Here is a 20,008-nt window from a genome sequence, read left to right as displayed (position 1 = left end):
CTTTGCCCTGACTACTGACTGTCACCTCCCACACCCAGACCCTTGGGCGCCAGAGTGCTGACTCAGGCCGGTGTGCCTTCCACCTTCCCGAAGCCCGCAGGGGCAGGAACCAAGGAGGGTTAAGCCCAGGCCATGTCCTCACCCCGCCGGCCTGCCCATGGAGCCCATTTTTCTCGACTATTAAGCTCCCACATTGTGGGCATTTACAGGACCCTGTGGAAGGACAAAAGTTGGAGTTAGCCCGGCTGGCCGGCAGGGCCATATGGTCGTGCTGCCAGGCCACCAGATGGCCTGGGATGACCCAATGCCCAGAGACAGCTGGACCAAGTCGTCCTTGCCGTCTGACGATGGAGAGGGTGGCTAGGTGCTCCGAGGCTGCTGCTCGGGAGGCTCCTTCCCAGGGCTGCTTGCCTTCCTGCTCAACTTACATGGGAGCAGTGGGAAGGGGGTTACCGGCAGGTCCAGGCCATCTGCTCACTCTGCTGACCCACAAGAGATGGTGGCCCCCATCCCCGCAGCCATGTGGGGCAAGGATGGGAGGTGGAGGCCCCCATGCCGGAAGGCATGTGGTAGAGGTGGCCTCCTGCATGCCCCCTACATGTCCCTCCTGCCATCCCGGTGGCAGAGGGACCCACCTCTGGATGTAGTGGAGGAGGGCATCCGTTGGTGCCCACACACGGAAATACAAAAGCTTGGCTAAGAGGATGACTTTCAATAGATCACTGCAAGGTAGCTGCTATGCTACTTACGAAACTCTGACCCAGAATAAGGTTGTCTACAAATGATTTAGCACCGGGTGCCCACAAACATGCGGTTCACTAAGGGCGATGGAGGGGGCCCCTTCAGTCCACCCTCTGGTCCCCAAGTGAGTGGCTCTACGTATTGGCCCCCCAAAAGAGGCTGGCTATCCCAGGCCAACCGAGGCTCTACAGCACTGTGATTTCATTACGGTTTAGGGGGGAATCTGACTTAGAGGGGTTCAGTCATAATCCCACAGATGGTTGCTTCGCCCATTTGGCTCCTCAGCCAAACACATACACCAAATGTCTGAACCTGCAGTTCCTCTTGTACTGAGCAGGATTACTATCGCAACAACACATCATCAGTACGGTAAAACTAACCTGTCTCACGACGGTCTAAACCCAGCTCACGTTCCCTATTAGTGGGTGAACAATCCAATGCTTGGTGAATTCTGCTTCACAATAATAGGAAGAGCCGACATCGAAGGATCAAAAAGCAACGTTGCTATGAACGCTTGGCCAGCACAAACTAGTTATCCCTGTGGTAACTTTTCTGACACCTCCTGCTTGAAACCCAAAAAGTCAGAAGGATCATGAGGCCCCGCTTTTACAGTCTGTTTTTATCCTGAAATTCGATATCAAGCAAGCTTTTGCCCTTCTGCTCCACGGGAGGTTTCTGTCCTCCCTGAGCTCACCTTAGGACACCTGCGTTATTGTTTGACAGGTGTACAGCCTCAGTCAAACTCCCTACCTGCCGGGCTCTCCTCTGCTGTTACGCTTTCCGGCGCCACCGTTGACCACAACTATAGCATTGGGGCTTTTGTTTTCCTGCCTCATTGATTTACCACTCAAAAATTGTCTAGAGATGGGACGTCCCCTGTGACTTGTAGCATTATAGGTCTAGCTATGTGTGCTTTTCATTGCACAAGCTTATCTCTTATCAAGTGGTATCATCCGTTTTATTTCTGGACTTCTGTGTGATAATCTGAAGATAAATTGGTACAGGAATTATTATGAACTCCATCGTTACATAGTCTGGCGGTGTTGGAATTCATCATTGTGGGACGTGCTCTGAGGTCATTATCTGGTCGTCGCCTTTACATAGATGGTAAAAAATTCTTGATTTAATAACTTATGGGACAGGAAACAGCTTACTAGCTGAGATTCATATGACCTCTCAGGTCATGGAAGTATTTGACTCCACCATCATCTAGTGCCCTGAAGAAGTCCTGCACTAGGAGGAAACGCGTCGGCTGTACTGTGTGTTGAGTTATTGGAACTGGACTCTGTTTTATCTATGTAAAATGAAACTAGAATAAAAAGAAAAACAAGCACTTTTTTGTCTGGATATGGACTTTATAATTGTCTTTCTAGTTCAATTTTTGCTGTGTGGTGCACCTGTGCTGTTGTTCTAAAAAGGTGTACAGCCCCAGTCAAACTCCCCACCTGCCACTCTCCCCGGAATGGATCGAGCCTGGTCGGTGCTGGGCGCTTGGAGCCAGAAGCGAGAGCCTCCCCGCCTCACTGGGTAAGTGAAAAAATTATAAGTGTAGTGGTATTTCACCGGCTGCCTGAGGGCCTCCCACTGATCCTACACCTCTCATGTCTCTTCACAGTGCCAGACTAGAGTCAAGCTCAAGAGGGTTCTCTTTACCCGCTGATTCCCAAATGGCCGTTTCCTTGGCTGTGGTTTCGCTAGATAGTAGGTAAGGACTGTGGAAATCGCGTTCATCCCTTCATGTGCATCACTAATTAGATGAAGAGGCATTTGGCTATTTCTGTACCACCTCGCTGTGGCTCATTCTGGGTTATTATTTTGCCCATCAGCGTCAAATCGGTTTTGCTTCCAACAATACAACATTTGTTTGCTCCGAAGTACAGCCACACTGAAAGCTGTCCTCACTGGAACTGGGATCACGTATAGGCCAGAGATAGTACACCCTGCAGTACTATTCCAACAATTTAAAATTGTCTACAAACAATTCTGAGAAATTAAAGTATGATTAGCAGGACATCAATAATCAATGTGTGGTATGTGGGGATTATGTGTACGTAAGTATTTGAGACCTAAACTTCATCCAAGACATTTCAATAAGCATGTATCTAAATTGTTATAAGTACATTACTATAAAAATACACACCTATAAATTGCACATCTAACTAGAAAATGCACATCTATAAAATTCTTAAAAATTCACATCTATAAAGTTCACATCTATACTAAAACTTGTGTCAACTATAAACTATTATGTAACTGTATAACCACATTTAAATATTAATGAATCAACAGTTTAAAACAATATGCTTTATAAGGGTGACATGTGTGCTGCAAGAAAGTGTACATCTCAACATAAGCTTGATATTTAATTGTCCATGAATACTTGGCACATTTTAAGAGTGTCCATTAAAGTAGTCAGACAAACATTTTTCTTGAACGGGAATGACATTTGCAGACCTAGATCAGCCAGAGCAACATCATTACATTGAGAGCCAAATACCACAACATCCAACAATAAAGACATGAAATTTTACAATGTTACATTTGGTGAGATCTTTGATTTACTGTGACGGATCCTGATAGTGTATAACTTTACTCTCAACGCTAATTCAAGGGAATTCTGTGTGTTTTCATAACAAATTGAAACATCAATCACTACAGCTGTACCATTTTTGGTGAACACTACATCTGGTTTTCGTAGTTCACATTTATTATTCTTAACATGAGGTTCCCTATATGCCACCCAACCATACCTTTTTGCTCTATCAATGAGCAATTCCACAATTTTATTATGTCTTTTTATCCTAATGTCCATGGTTTTGGGACATGCAGCTGAAATATGTGAAATTGTTTTGCAAACATCTTTACAGTACCATCATGTACATAAGACATTTGCTCTTAACATCAGCGCAGCTATGTATTGATTTTATTTCATTTTGTTATGCTTGCTGATCCAGAAATTTGAGGTTGGATTACTTGCTAAGTATTTCATACCATCACCTTGGACAGGGAGATTTGCCCATTTCTCAAAATCTTCTTTTCTCCAATCATATGTTGCTAATAAATTGAAATCATAACTCAGAAACCTACTGTCTAAAATGTTGAGTTTGTGTGTTTTGATGATGTTATCAATTTTATCATTGATTACTTATCCTGCATACATGAATGAATGAGCTATGTGCAGACCTGGAGCTGTCCTGAGATACAATAAACTATTGACTTTGTTTAGACCAATCTTTGTACATAGTTTCGATATACTGAGTCCCCCAAATGATCTTTTCGAATATAGGAGACATCACATGTGTATGAAGGAAGGTGTAGAAAATGTTTGACATACTTTTTTTATTGTTTGATCAAGAACATTTAAAGTTTTAGCTTCTGTTCCTGACATTTTCAATTTAAAGGACAGATTGGGGATCAAGTACTGACACAGACTTTCTGTTTTCTGCGTGGGCTGAAGTGGTAGATTATCAAGTTTTGAGCCCAATTAACAAGAACCTCATTAATTTTGTTGTTGCTTGTATGGCCAGTGTGTGGATCAAAGTTCAATCCGAGGTATCTCTCACTTTCTCCTGGATGAATGTTTTCAATATTTTGTTTGCCAAACTGCCATGGTTTACAGTTGTTAATCAGGATTTTATCTTTATGGTGACTGATATAAAATCCATGTGTCTTTTTCACATTGCGAGCCTGATTCTGATGCAGTTAGGAAAGCATTCCCACCTAGGGCCTGATTCTGATGCGGTTAGGAAGGCCTCCTAACAGCATTTGCTCCTTCCAAATCGGATCAGGAACATGTCTTACCGATGAAGGCCCAATTATGATGCGGTTAGGAACATATGCTCCCATTGAAGTCAATGGGAGTCTAACTAAATCGTATCGGGAAGCATCCGGATGCATCATACTCCGTAGGACGGACTCTCCCGATCCGAGTGAGTAGGAAACCATTTCCAAACTGATTAGATCGGGAAGCTTTCCAACCCACATCAGAATCAGCACCTAAATGTTAATCCTGTTATTTTACTGAATTTGTCAATGATTTTTTGATTTGTGCTCATTCCTTCTCAGGTGCTAATGAGTACTGCGATGTCATCGGCAAAGGCGAGAGCAGTGATTTGCTCAATAAGACCATCAGATCCAAATGTGAAGCCCTTGCCGTCTTTCTGAAGATCACAGATCAGAGGATCCATGGCACTGTTAAATAGCAGTGGGGGTAAAGAGTCACCTTGATAACTCCAGATTTCATTGTTATTTCAGGAGTTGCTTCGTTGTTCTTTCCCTTGAAAAATATTGTTGAGTCAGTGTATCATTCTTTTATTATGCCTCTGATGTATGATGGAACTCTGTGCCTTGCCAGACTCTGTAGACCATGGCTGACAGAGTCAAAGGCTTTTGAGATATCTATGAATACTACTGCTATTGAGTCACTGTGTTTTCGTGCCCCTTTTATGATGTTTTGCAAAAGAGTCAGATTCTCGAGACAACCTCTCACCTTCATGAAGCCTTTTTGTCTCGTATTTAATTCAACAAAAAATAAGAGTCTTTTAGTTAGTATTTTTGTGAATAACTTAATGTATGCAGTACCGATTTTAATTTGACGCCAATTACTGATTTCGTTTAAGTTCACTAATCGGTACATTCTTAAGTATCAATATTGACCGTTTTTTTATACTTTCTGGTACTCTTCTCATCGATAACAGAGACGATAAATTTCTGGGCAGCAGTCTTGGTTGCCTGCTATGCACTTTATTCAAGTCATTCAGACCAATCTTATCAGGCCCCACTGCTTTCTTTAAATCTGACTGTGTTCCAAGCAGTGGTTCATGAGCTAAAATAACAAACTATAAACCAATTGGTGTAAAAAAGAGAAAGAAATTGTGCAAAGAAAGAAAAAGCTGTGCTGGCTTACTTTCGCAATGACCATGTACATAGATAATCTCAATTTTTTTTAAATATAAATTCAATACGACACAACAGAAAAATAAGGGTGCTCAAACAGTTACACAAACAATGATGAAATTAAGGACATTGACAAGTGTAAACTGAACAAACAGTGGCAGAGAAAAAACATAAAACAATAATTAACAAAATACACAAATAACAATTGTGTCCTCTCTTAATTAGGCTAGGTTTTTATGCGTCAACAGCGTTTCGACCCACAAATACTTTAGGGGTCATCTTCAGGACAAAAGAACTTCCAATATACGAGCGACCACATTCTTTTCTCTAAGGATCTCAGTAGTCTACATTGAAGGCGAAGCACCAATCTTCATGTGTCAGGCCAACCATTTCGGGGACGTGAAACGCTGACGGAATACGGAACACGAAGGAGCTCTAGTCTAGAATAATTCAATTATTAACCACGACTGTGATTCTGCCATTTGACAGATCTTTTTACTGAATTTATCACCCAAGTCATCCCAGTTTCTTTAAGTAATGCGGTTGGACTCTTTTTGGCTTACCGACAGTTTTAGGATCTCATTTAAAATGTCAGCATTTTTGGCCTGACACATGAAGATTGGTGCTTCACCTTCAATGTAGACTACCGAGATCCATAGAGAACAGAAAGTGGCCGCTCGTATATTGGAAGTCCTTTTGTCCACAATTCACGAGCCGAGTGATCCACCGCTAAGATTCACAGGCAACTTTTTTAAACACATCCGCCCACCTGTGGGTGCACGAGAGGTGGGAGGAAGGCGACGCCGTCCGTTCCTCTCTGGGAGTCAGACCGCACCATTGGGAGGGAAAAATCTACCACATGCTTGGCCCGGGAGTCCCCCCACCCAGCCACGGGTGAAGGAGGGGGCTCCTGGAGGAACGGGAACCGGCAGCCCCGCAGCCTCTGGTCCCTCCCGGAAGAACTAGGATAGACCGCGTGAGTCTTCAAACCCCTTGGCCCGGCCGCACAGGACCGGGTCAAATCGGGTACCTGGAAACGATGGAGGGTCGCACCACCTGCACGTCAGCTGTCCGTAGTTGGGTGGCCGGAGTCATGCCAGAGGGCTGGCGATCAGCCCACCCCACCCTTGCCTTGTCAGAGGTGCCGGAAGGGGAGAGCCAGGTGGCTCCCCATCCTGCACGCCTGCCACCGAGTGGGTTTCCTCACAGGCACTCGGCCCCTTCTCTTCCAGGCCGCCCTGTCGCACGAGAAGGGCCGCTCCTCGGTCACCCGGAACCCGGTCGTGCCGAGACTCAGGTGCGGGAGGGCCCAGCCAGTGTCAGGGCCTTTTGAAGGAGGGGTGGTCTTTTTCTCCTAAAGGTTACTCCCTTCTCACTCGTTCACGCCCTTCTTTCTCCCACATTTGTACGCAGTTGAACATATCTTGTTTACTTTTGCGCTTAAACATACATTATTCCACATACTGAATTTTTCTAAGATCAAATGACCCATTTATAGGCCATCGCAACTTAGGATCTTTGCTGGTATATTTATTCTATAAGGCACTATACATTATAGAAGAAATACTGTTTTTAATGTACATATCCATTTTTGGTGTCCCCTCAGGTGGAGCCGGCTGATTCCGTTCTAGATCCATATTGGTACCTCCAAGAAAGCAACACATTCTACAAAGTGTGCTTGAAACAGACATGCCAAGAATATTGTAGCATATACAATATTATTCGCCAAGTGACACAATGTGTGCCGTTCAAGTTTTTAAAAATTTGAGAAAAATCTCCTCAGTACCTGCCTATATAAATTGCAATTTATATATATCCAAACAAATCCAAGGTTTTTGGCCAACAAAACAAGAAGTGTCATATCAGACGACCTTACCAAGCAAAACTCCAACTACCAAGCTCTGAATCGACCAAGTGGTCTCTGCACGACGAACGCCAGAAGGGATCTTAGTCGAGGACCGGCACCACCTGGAGGGTCAAATTGGGAAAATTGAAAAGCACCTCGGACTGCTAAGACACGGATCTCCTCATGCAGTGATCATCCGTAGCGAGATTCCAATTCTCCGTCAAGACCACTGCGTCAGACATCCGAGTCGCCGATGAGCCACACGTGACGGGTGCCAATTTTTAGAAGTAGACCTCACCAAGGCCTACCGGTGCTAGGGGTTCGCCCTTCTTTGTGCGCTAGTCCTCAGACCAACAAATAGAGATTGGCATGGAAGCTGGAATATCAAGAAAACAGTCTATTAAAGCTCATGAGTGGAACTACATCTATAGAAAACTCTCAGGCAGTGCATTAAGTATCTCAAGGAGTATAGAAACTGTGGGTCTTTTATACCCACTCAAGAGCTCAAAAGGAGGCGGTAAAAGTACACACAAGAATAGCTATTCACATATATAGACATACAGAAAATGCTCAGTCAACAAAGTAGGAGGAGTAATGAAGTTGCTGACATCAGTTAGTACGGCCTGACATTTACAGACTAAGACAGGTGCATGAGCAGCTACAGACTTTTCTGAGCATGCTCAGTGTTACAGGAGCTAAGTATAGACAGTCAATCTAGTAAAGCACAAGTGTAGGCAACAGCGAAGACGGAAAGAGCACATGGCGAGCACATGGTCAACTAAAATGGCTGCCAAAAAACAAAATGGCTTCAGCTCATGCTAACAGTGATCTCTGCCAAACTTTCACAGTTGCAGTTGTAGTGTGATACAGAGTGTACCAGAAAGATACTCAAAACAAAAGAATATTGGTTGACTTGCTTGATCCCTACCTATAGAAGCATCCTGACAGCCCTTTCAATTTACAATGTATTGCTAATGAAGCAATGAAAGGGGAGCAAATATTTGGTTGCTATTGAATGTCAAGATGCGATAGAACATTTATTAGAGGTCTGGTGCATCATGCAATAAAATCAGTGATAAGTGAGACACAGCTCTGAGCTGATAGTGTGACAATGTCCCGTTAAGACCCCTGAGATCATGATTGTACTTGCGGACCCCATGGATATACACTGCACAATATTATTTTTGAGTACACTCATTGAGAATATGCTAAAGACATTCTAAACTCTTACACACACCTCTTTTTTTCCCTCACATGATCTCTGTAGCTATAGCAACCACTCGACCTGATTCACCTCTGGTGCATATAGCTTAGTGGATCCACTCTCAGCTGATGTTCTTTACAGGAAGTACCCGTAACACACAACGTGAGCTGGCCAGAGGTTCTAACCATTGGAACTTATCCTATCCCTAATCTAGTGTCTCTCATTCCGTGGAAGAATCATCCAATAAATTCCTAAACAAACCCATATCTGGCCTTTCTCTATAAGCATTTACTTTCTGATCTAAAGTTCTGAAATATCTTACAGAGTTCCACCAGGTATTCCAAGTGGGAGGTACCGTCTGATGCCACAATTTGCAAATCTCCCTCCTGGCCAGCAGAATCAGATAGAACACCAATTTTTGTTGCAATCCTGACAGGCCCGCCGCTCCCACCAATGCAGGAACAGTACCAAATAATATAAAAAGTGGGCTTACCTCTAAAACGATACCCAGAACCCTGTAAATGATCTTACCCACGCTTCTCCAAAATTCATGTATCTTAGAGCAGGAAGCAAATACATGGACATCATCTGCATTCTGCCAACCACATCTCAGCCAACTAGCTTCTCCACCGCCTTTTATCCTGTATATCTTAAGGGGAGACCAGTAGATCCTATGGAGTGAGAAAAAGTTATTTCTTCTGAGTGCAGCAGATTTAATCAGTGGGTAAAGAATGTCTAGAGATATTTGCCATACATCTTTCAACTCCTCGCTCGGCAAGTAATTCTCCCAGACCCGGTATGGCTGTTCCTTCTTTCTATCTACTGCTGCCAAGAGGTTTGCGCCACTTTTTTCTTCCTTGGGGCTAGTTCTTGTAGCGCATTTCCCATGCTGTTATCTTCCAAGAGGGGCCAGCGTTGACTCTTACACCAAGATGAAAGCTGATAGAACTTGAACCTTGAAAGAGATCCGCTAGTAGTATGACTCCAAAAGCCCCATGAGTGACATTTATTCCCCAGTATGAGATCCCTCCAGTGTACGACTCCTGCCTCTCTTAGTGGATAAGCTAAAGCCTCTGAAATACACTCGGGTGTACCAGGGGAATCCCAGACTGAGACTCAGTCACTGTAATATGAAAGACGCAAGCAAACTCGGCCGTCCAACCACAACGTGGCCGCCATGCGCAATGTCTTCAGGCGGACTTTTTAAAAGAATTTAGAGGAGACGAATTTGTACATAAATCCTAGCTCCCCTACACCCACTAACATCGCTTTAAACATGTCACCTATCAGTGAGTCGGTTACACACTCCTCTTAACATCTAGCTAAATTACAAACTTTGTTGACGGTAAAGGACCACAACATGTGTAATCTGCATTTAACAATAGCATTAGCATGTCGGTTTGTGAAGATGTGTTGCTTGGCTGTTGCTTGTCTGTGCCATGCCTGCAGACCCATTATTCGGTTATTCACACTTTCTGGGTGAGGTTTTCTAAAGCAGAGTTAGTTTTACTGAGTTGGGGTTTTCACAGTAAAACCATCACTCCAATGCTGCTGTTCTCATCTTGTTTATGCCAGACATTTGATTTTCCATAAAGACTTGAGTTGCATCACATACTGGTAGACCGGTTGCAAGAGGCGTAACACAAACCCCTGCAGCCCCTGCGATGCAGGAAGGGCCCCCAAGCCTCCAGGGGGCCTCAAACCCTTCAATGGGGCCCCATCTAGCCCAATGTCAATAAAAAATAAGACATGGAAGACTCAGGGGGCCCTCATCACATTCTGCGGCGGTAGGGCATCATTTTGGGGTCGATTCCGATTCAGGAAAAACCACTCCGAATAGCCATACGGAGCGTTTTTCCCGTACGAATCGTACCCTGCAACGTCCCCCGTACGTACGACGAAGTACGATTCGTACCAGGAGCAGGACTCTGTACGAATCGTACAGAGTCCATACGAATCAAATCCCCGTACATATCTCCCTCGGATCCCGCTGTACGCCACATCCGTACGGTTCGCGGCTGGTTTTTCCGACCCAGTAAGTACGAATCGTGTCGGGTACGCACTGTACAATGCTTTTTTTTACAGGAGCCCAAAACGGCCGGAGAAGCAGAGTTCGCCTCGAAACAGGTACGGAACGCCCCCCCCCGCCCACCCCCGGTATGGAGCGTACAGCCCATGATCGCAGGGGTACGGTGCGTACCCCTGCGATCATGTGGTGTACGCACCGTACCCCATGTTCGCTGGGTGTACGGTGCGTACACCCTGCGATCGCGGGGTACGGTGCTTATACTCCATGATCGCAGGGGTACGCACCGTCCCACTGCGATCATGGGGTGTACGCATCGTATGGTGTGTATGTGAATGTGTGCTTTTCCGTACGAATCGCCCTTACCTGATGTGGACCGTACGAATCGCGTCCTCATCCCCCGGTCCGGTTCGTACCCGTCGGTTCGTACGGCATGTTCACGATTCGTACGAAGAGGGCTCCGGAAAAGAATCGTACGGACGATTTTTTTCCCGAATCGGAATCAACCCTTTGTGTTAGGCCTCTGTTGGTAGCTAGGTCTTCACCACTGGTTGAACACTAATTGCAATATCACCAAGAAAGAGCTGGTTGATTTATGCTCTTTAAATGACATTAACCAAGTATATTCTATTCACCTTTGATCAGTAGCATTAATCACCTTAATCACAGTTATGAATAATAAAAAGAGGCCACAGCATTGATTTCAGGTGCTGTAAAAGGAAGGCTGATATTCACAGCCTTTAAGGTGCTATTAGACTACAAGATTAAACATATTTGGATCCTATTGACCAATAGGTCAGATATTTTTAATGCTCGTGCATTGATTAGTGGTTTTAAATGCATGATTGTTTGCACCTTGTCTCTATGAAACTTGTCTCTTTCTGTGCCTTCTACGTTTCTGACATGTTTTTTCTTTCAGCAAGCTTGTGGTGCTCTTCTGTAGGTATTCCCCAGGTTTGGGGTGCTAGGATCAAACAGAACAACAACCTTTTGGAATAAAGAACAGGGCACAGTAACAGTCTACTGTGATAGATCTTTTATTGTTTGATTAATTAAAATCTTTACAAAGAAACCACAATTCATACAGTACTAAATTATATACTTTTAACCACTTGGGCGCTGATGACGAGCTCAGCTCGTCATCAGTTGCGCCGCTCGCACGCTGATGACGAGCTGAGCTCGTCATGTAACGCGGCTTTTTAAAAAAAGCCGCGCAGCGTGAAAAAAGCTGCCGCACGCATGCGGTTAAATCACAATATATCGTTAAAATGCATTTTCAATAGTAGTCAATCTTTAAAATTGAATACATCCTATATTAAAAAACAGTTTTTTTCTTGTTTAAAAAAGGTTAGTATGTTAAAGCTCAAAGGAAAGTATAATCATTATTAGTGCCCAATTTCATGCTCTTCTAATTTGTTCCATACTTTTGTTGCGAATTTTGTCAATGCAGAGTTAATGAGAACATCATCTGAACGAAGACATTGAATCAAAGCCTGCCTACATGTCCTTATCCCTCTTTCATTAAAAAGTCTTTTTAATATTGTTAGGCTTTCATTTTTTAATTCTGGACAGAAACACAAGAGATGGATAATATTTTCTTCTCAAGAGTTACACAGCCTACACAATATGTTTTTTTCAAGTTTTTTACATGGTGGTGCATGGGATTCACCCGGCCATACTCCAAATCGTGCTTTAATAAAAATCTGTTTGCTTTTCAATGACAATGCCGTGATCAAATATTGCTGTACCCTCTTTCTTGTATAACCATTTATTACGGACTATGCATGTTTCCTTTTAACTAAGGTAGCCTTGTCACTTATCAATGATAGATAGTCTGTTGTTTTACTAACAACTTTTAAAAAAGATTCTTGGGTTATGGAGGAGGCCCAGATCTCCCTTACCTCAAATTCGTCAAGAGCCCCGTCCAAATATCTCCAGGCAGATGATTTATTATTTCCTTCAATTTCTTTCCACAGTAGTTGCGACATCGGGTTCTCCTTATCATTTTTCACTCTATTCCATACTTTGATTCCATGACCCTTTCGTGCAACAGTAACAGTCAGGTTGCAACCAGATGTAGCACAGTTAGGGCCTGATTACTAGTCTGACTCGTGGTGCGGCAGCGGTGGCGGTCTTCTGACCACCACATTATGACCGTAGTGGTCGTACCGCCCTGGGACCGCCAACTCTGCCAGGGAACCACCATTCTCTGGAGATGGTGCGGCGGTCAAGAGGAACGGGGCATGGGCTTGGCGGAGGAGTCTGAAAAGGGAGCTGGGCGTTATGCTTATCACTGCCATTACGGCTCTGGTGATGGTCTTGGTGGGGGCAGGGCCAGATTGATGGGAGGGGCTTAGAGGACACCCTTCTCCCCAAACACTACAAAGAAATGTGACGCTACTGCTCAAATCCCAGGGAGGTTGCAAACCAGCTAATGGTCATCAGCTGTGCAGAACCTCCACGTACAAGGTGGTAAACAATTCTGTGCAGGGGTTTGCAGCTCACCCTGGGCTCACCTTGTGATATCGGCTCTTCACTGGAAGACCTTGTATATAAAACCGATATTGTGTGACACACGGTTGCACCGTGTGAATTTCCTGGCCTGCAGATTCAATGAGAATTCTCAAACCGGAAATGCATGTACTAAATAAATACTGTACACCGAAAAAATATTCTCCCAGGGATGCTGCTTTTTGTCTAATATTAAGGGGTCTCTGACCATTCCAACTGCCATGGGTCAAATATCTTACTAATCATCCTTTTAATTCCCCAAACTATCGGCTCGTGAGCCAGGGGGTTTGTAGGATGTCTGTTGTAAGCACCCTTTCCCGGCATGCACCCACAGTCCCTACATTGCCTAGAATGTTTTATCGAATATAGACAGCAGCAGCATCTGTGAGGCGTTCTGCTACCATAAACATGTTTAGTATATCCAGGAAAATAAAGAACAGCACATAATTACAAGCAGCCATCTCCATTAAAGTTGTCACGTTTGGTTAGACTCGCTACAGTCAAAGAGATACCTTGCAGAGCAGCCTTCTATGGTTGTATTTTCTGCTGTTTTTAACTCTATTAATGTCTGTAGTTATACGAAGCAATAATATTTTCGAGCATTGTTTACCCTACAACGGGTGCCAGTAAAGGAACTGATTGATTAAAGCGCTCTACCTTTACCTTTGCTGTATGATAAAAAAGAAATATTATTGGCTTAGGTTGTGCAAGTTAATTTCCCCTCTGGGTCACACAGGTTGGTGGCTCCCTGATCACTGCATTTATTCGTTATCCGACTCCAATTTTTTTTTCAGTGTCTAAATTAGCAGTGAAAGGCCACGATCCATTCAGATACCTGCTCCTCAGCACAAGAATATAAAGGAATATATCAAACATGTTGATAGCTATCGGTCAGAATGTCGGAGTTTGCAGTATCTGTTGCAGAAATCAAATAACAGATGATATTAAAAAATGTATACAGGGAGTGATTTCTGATGCTGTAGCAGACTCGACCCTAATACATATTTTCCTGTTCTTTTCCTGGTTCCCCACGATTAAACAATATTCTTTTCAGGGGGCCGACATGTTGGGGGTACAAATGTCACAAGAGACAGGCCGTACAAGTACAGTACTCGTATCTCTTTTTCTTTGTCTCCTTACTCTAAGCAGACACCGAAGACCTCTGGTCCATATTACGTTAAAGGACCGCGGGAGGGTTTCTCCAGGAAGCTGTCCAATAGCTCCACCAGTGGCATCACCTTATTTTGCATGAGGGGTGTTTCCTTGGTAAAAGAATGTGCCTCTTACACCTAAAGAACCAAATGTCCATTTGATATTGCACTGGCAGTGGCCTTCTCTCCCCTGCTATGGTGGAATGATGGATTTCGTCGGCCTTATTCTACGTTCCCTTCCCTACGTGCTCCTCTCTTCTAGGATTACAACCCTCCAACTCTTCTCTTTCCTGACTTCTCTCACCTGCCTAGGCCATGATGCTGCAGTGCGGGGCCTCCCCAAGATCTGCAGGCCTGTTTTTGTTGATTGGCACCTTTAGATTGGTCCCACTAGCTCTACAGAAGGATGGGTGGTTGATATACATGACTATCCCTAGAAACTACGTCTAATACAGGTGTCAACAATATTCTCTAGGTTTGTTCCACAGGATAAAGAAATGCAAGTGCAAGAAGCACAGCACCACCCTTAGGGAAGTTAAAAAGGAAGGCTAATTTACCTTCTCAATATTTTGGTCCTCCATATTTTGACAAACAAAAAGTTCCACTTGTGCTTATTATCAGTAGTAGAAATACTGGTCCGGACTGAGGAACCAAAAGCAGCCCTGACAAAAATGTTCAAATCAACCGCACTCTCTTACTATACTATATTTTCTTTCTCTCCTCCCCAGGTGATCTTTCTCCCAACCTCCCTCCCTCTCTTTATCTCTAGTGAAGCCTCTCGTTCCTGTTGCAGTTGACTTCAGGTAGCTGGGGAAAGTGACAGAGGTGTGAGGCCCTGAGCTTTCAAACCCGACCTACAGGGCTCCAGCCCGCCGTCGAAAGACCTGGTGGAATACAAGGCCAGTCCGGCTTCGTGGAACTACCTCATTCGGTAAATAACGTTTACAACGCAACTTTTACCACGCACTACCTTTACCACGCAACTTTTATAACGCAATTCGTTACAACAAATTGCGCTGGGGGGCGCTGTAGGATAGGTAATAGTTTAATTTACTATCCAACACCTTCCCTACTATCCACGGGGACTGGAGTTGGAATAGTAAATTAAACTATTCACTATCCAGCGCCCCCGTTGTAAAACCTGCGTTGTAAAGGCATGTGTGGAAAAAGCATGCGTTGTAACGACATACATCCCCTCATTCCCCTGGTCCTGATCAGGTACATTGCAGTAACAACTGCCCTGGGGCTTGACCACAATGCAACAACCTTAATTTCACGTTTGCACTGGCCGACTAGCAGAAATCTTTTTCGTGCTGATCGTTGGTGGAAATGTCACTTTAACATTTCCAGACACTGGTGAACAAATTACATGGAACCAACTCAAAATGACATTGGAGCAGATGTCGATCTAACGAGTCCTACCACAGAGGTCTGTTTAAAGCAGAGATCAACGGTGAATTGTTACTGATACTAATTGGAACTTTAAGTGGCTTAAACAACAATCCGAGAGTTAGAAGAAAGTAGACAAAAAACTGATCATGATGCCTTTCTTTGAGCCTAAGTACCTCAAGTAAATGTGTGAAAGTGCAGATGTTCTCTCCTTTGGTTGACTGAATGCAGTATTTGTCTGCTCCCCCTCACAATGTACTAGACGTAGGGATCAGTTTCACGAGAAATCCCCCTGCAGCAATGCCAAGAACTGTGGTGACGTCAGAGCAGGTGCCCTCTGTACATTTCCATCCTGTGTGATGCAGCTGCACAAAGAGGCCGCTGCTAGGCATCCGGGGCGAGCCCAGGTCAGTATGTTTGCTCTGTGGCTCAGAAAGCCAATGACCTTTTGGTGACATTGGCTGATACATGGGTGCAACCGGGCCTCCGGCTTAAGAATGTGCAGTAAAACGTTGCTGGAATCTTCTCCCGGTGTCCTGTTTTGTAACCGTGTCTTTTGTCAGGTTTATGATTATACGTTTCTAAGTCGTAAAGCACAGCCCAGCGTGCAGCACCTGTGGGACTCACGGACAAAATGGCTGTATTTTTTAGATAAATAACGCGCCGTTGAACTTTAGTGTTAAGAGAAAAACAGACCACTATCTTTCGGTTAGTCTTAATAGACGCACACTTTTGGACTGAATCGCAAGGCAATAGATTTAGATAGTGTGGGATTTGCAGATAAGGGGGCAGATTAACAAGCCCCTTGTGCTGCCAGTGCGTCACTTTTTGTGACACACTTGTACTGCATTTTTCTGCCCCATATTTACAAGGACAGGAAATGGCTTTTCCTGTCCTTGTAAATACGGCCCCTTTACACACAGCACTTTGCGTGAAAGGGGCGTTCCATGGGTGTTGCTGTGGGTGTTCTCATGCAAAACCCATGGAACCAGACAAATTTCCAGATTTACAAGAAATTGTAAATCTGGAAATGCGTCTGAATGCTACGCCTCCCGCGCAACAAGGAGAAATGTATTCATTTCTCCTCGTTGTTTTCATCTGTCTTTGGATGCTGGCTTTTTTTTTTTTTTTTTAAAAGAGACTTTTATTGAAATATAAAAACGTAGAATATACAATCTTGCTTTCTGATGTACAGTACAAAATGTGGTATGCTTCGCCTTCGTGTTCTCCGAGAGAGAGAGGACAAGGAAAAATGTGGCGCTCTGCATCGACAAACAAGATAACCCCACAACTAGCCCAGACAAAATTCTGGCTACTCCACAGAGCCTACTGGACACCGTCAAGACTCCACAAAATAGGCATCACAGAATCAGGCGACTGCTGGAACTGCCAGAAAGAGGAAGGAACTCTAGAACACCTGATCTTCAGCTGCACTAAAGTCAGGAAGTTCTGGATGAAAGTGAACAGCTTCCTGAACAATGTATTCGATAAAGACTTAACAATCAGCTTTGTAAGCCTGGCCACAGAACACATGACAGCTGGCTTGTTTTTTAATGCAGATTAATATAGAGCAAACTTGCCCCAAAGATATTGGAGCGCTTTACATGAGCACCGGTTGGTATACAACCATTACCACGCAACTTTTACAACGACCTACCATTACCACGCATTTTTTACAACGCAGATCCATTACAACGAAATACCATTACAACGCATGTATTTACAACGCAGGTACCTTTACAACGCATACCATTACAACGTAAGTATTGGTAAGTATATAATTTTATTAAAAATATTATAAGTTTGGGTTTTTGGGTAAAGGGGTATTTTTAGGGTTTAGGGTCAGTTTTGGGTTTTTGGGTAAAGGGGTATTTTTAGGGTTTAGGGTCAGTTTTGGGTTTTTAAGTAAAGGGGTATTTTTAGGGTTTAGGGTCAGTTTTGGGTTTTTGGGTAAAGGGGTATTTTTAGGGTTCAGGGTCAGTTTTGGGTTTTTGGGTAAAGGGGTATTTTTAGGGTTCAGGGTCAGTTTTGGGTTTTTGGGTAAAGGGGTATTTTTAGGGTTCAGGGTCAGTTTTGGTTTTTTGGGTAAAGGGGTATTTTTAGGGTTCAGGGTCAGTTTTGGGGTTTTTGGGTAAAGGGGTATTTTTAGGGTTCAGGGTCAGTTTGGGGTTTTTGGGTAAAGGGGTATTTTTAAGGTTTAGGGTCAGTTTTGGGTTTTTGGGTAAAGGGGTATTTTTAGGGTTCAGGGTGAGTTTTTAGTTTTTGGGTATAGGGGTATTTTTAGGGTTCAGGGTCAGTTTTTAGTTTTTGGGTAAAGGGGTATTTTTAGGGTTCAGGGTCAGTTTTTAGTTTTTGGGTAAAGGGGTATTTTTAGGGTTCAGGGTCAATTTTGGGTTTTTGGGTAAAGGGGTATTTTTAGGGTTCAGGGTCAGTTTTGGGTTTTTGGGTAAAGGGGTATTTTTAGGGTTTAGGGTCAGTTTTGGGTTTTTGGGTAAAGGGGTATTTTTAGGGTTTAGGGTCAGTTTTGGGTTTTTGGGTAAAGGGATATTTTTAAGATTAAGGGTCAGTTTTGGGTTTTTGGGTAAAGGGGTACAGGGTAAAAATTAAATACAATTAAATTTAAATTACATTAAAATAAAGTAATTACATTAAATTAAATTTAATTAATTAAATTAAAAATAAATTAATTAAATTAAATTAAATTAAATTATATTAATTTTAATTAACTTACATAAAAAAAATATTTTAAACTTACCAATACTTACGATGTAATTGTATGCGTTGTAAAGGTACCAGCGTTGTAAATACATGCGTTGTAATGGTACTGCGTTGTAATGGATCCTGCGTTGTAAAAATTGCGTGGTAATGGTAGTCGTGGTAAAAGTATGCGTTGTAAAGTCATACATCCGCACCGGTTACGTTACACGCTCAGGCACAAGGAGATTAAGTGATTTGCCCAGAATCACAGGATGTGGACGCGACCCGAGGCTCAAACCCTGGTTTCTAGCACCAAAGTCGGCAATCTAGCTGATGGACCACATCTTCTCTTGACTTGCTGCCCCCATCCTCTCCTGGCCTTCTGCAGCACACATAGAACAAGGAAATAACCTCTAATGATTGTTTCTGTACAGGAAGGTGTCCCTTGCGATTATCAAGTGTATAGCCATTGGTTCTTCTAGTGTTCTGTTATGGAACCCTATTATGTGATGGGTAGAATAGTATGTCAGTTATCAGGATCCTCTGGGTCCTTGCATAACTGCAAAGCTGGCACTGCTTTTCTACAACAAAACTCTTCAGAGACTATGCTACTTTGTGGACTGGTGTTATTTCCACTGATAGATATTGTTTATTTGGTGTAAACCTTCTTTTTGAGGCTATATGTACACATGCGGACCACCAGGTTGAGATATCGTAATATGCCATTGTTGTACTAGCTTTGTAAAAGAGGCTGCCATGACTTGTATTGGGAGATTGTGGGCCAAACAAAGGGCTTCCTGTTGCGTGATTATATGGGAGTATATTAAGTACACCTTGCAAGTATTCCCTGACTAGTCCACAGTCAATGTTAGAGTGAGGCACATGGACTGTTTCTCACCTGCAGCTGCTTTGCTGCCAGACCCTTTGACTGAGTCAAAAATACTCATCTCATTAGACATTACAATTGTCTGTAACCAATGGTGCAACATCAAAACAGACCAATTATAATCCATTATTCAATTGACTAACAAAAAGCCTACTATTTCAATTAAAAGCCAATACGTCACCTGAGCAGAATAGCACATTTAAGTTCTTCTAGATGCATCGGTTCTGTGAGCGAACGAAAGGTCAATTTGTAAGAAATAAAAAGGCATTGAATGTAGGGCCATAGAAGTGCAGCTATATTCAAGCCACGTGGATATAATAAAACTGGAAAAAGCTCTGACAGACGTAGGTTAGAAAATTAATTTAGGAGCTAGAGAAGTGTGCGACTCATAGGGATTTGACCTTCTATTAAATTTTAAAAGGCCATTTTGAAATTTTGAAATATAAATTAACAATCATAGGACAAACTAGGACTGTAAAACAAAAGATTTGTAGCCCAAAGCTAATACATAATACACTAAACGCATAATTGGAAGCCTTAGAATGAGCACAGTCTTAGAAGCCAAGACATAGTTATGTCTTTGACACCAAGATACTTAGAAATCAGCCATTTAAGATCAATGTTCTTGCTAAAAATATTCATCAAATGTTTAACAGGCTCA

At 43.3% G+C, this 20,008-nt stretch overlaps 1 pseudogene; it reads right to left on the bottom strand.

Annotated features, from left to right (window-relative positions):
- Window positions 1–687: 687 nt before the first annotated feature.
- LOC144829718 (28S ribosomal RNA) lies at window positions 688–2,404 on the bottom strand (annotated as a pseudogene).
- Between the last annotated feature and the right edge of the window lie 17,604 nt (window positions 2,405–20,008).

The sequence above is a fragment of the Lissotriton helveticus genome, chromosome 4_1 (genome assembly GCF_964261635.1).
Source record: "Lissotriton helveticus chromosome 4_1, aLisHel1.1, whole genome shotgun sequence".
In the NCBI taxonomy this organism is placed as follows: domain Eukaryota; kingdom Metazoa; phylum Chordata; class Amphibia; order Caudata; family Salamandridae; genus Lissotriton; species Lissotriton helveticus.
This window is presented reverse-complemented; position numbering and strand designations above follow the sequence as displayed.